The sequence below is a fragment of the Polyodon spathula genome, chromosome 13 (genome assembly GCF_017654505.1).
Source record: "Polyodon spathula isolate WHYD16114869_AA chromosome 13, ASM1765450v1, whole genome shotgun sequence".
In the NCBI taxonomy this organism is placed as follows: Eukaryota; Metazoa; Chordata; class Actinopteri; order Acipenseriformes; family Polyodontidae; genus Polyodon; species Polyodon spathula.
In genome coordinates this window covers 14,551,180-14,551,403 of record NC_054546.1, presented here as the reverse complement: position 1 = coordinate 14,551,403, position 224 = coordinate 14,551,180, and positions in this window count along the sequence as shown.

The window sequence follows — 224 nt, the reverse complement described above, 5'->3', positions numbered from 1 at the left end:
GTGTACAGGCTTGCTCTCAACAGCACTTGAAAGTAGCAACATCTGCAATATGTAAAAGCTGTACCTCCCTGTCCATCTCTGTCATGATTGGCAAGACAACAACTCTGACATACTTTCAGGGAGGGCTGATAGTAGGTGCTTGGGTTGCAGGGCCTTCCTTATCCAAGACTGCAGTAATGACTGCTGTCTCAAGTGAACTGACTCTAGGATTGCAAGCACAGGTA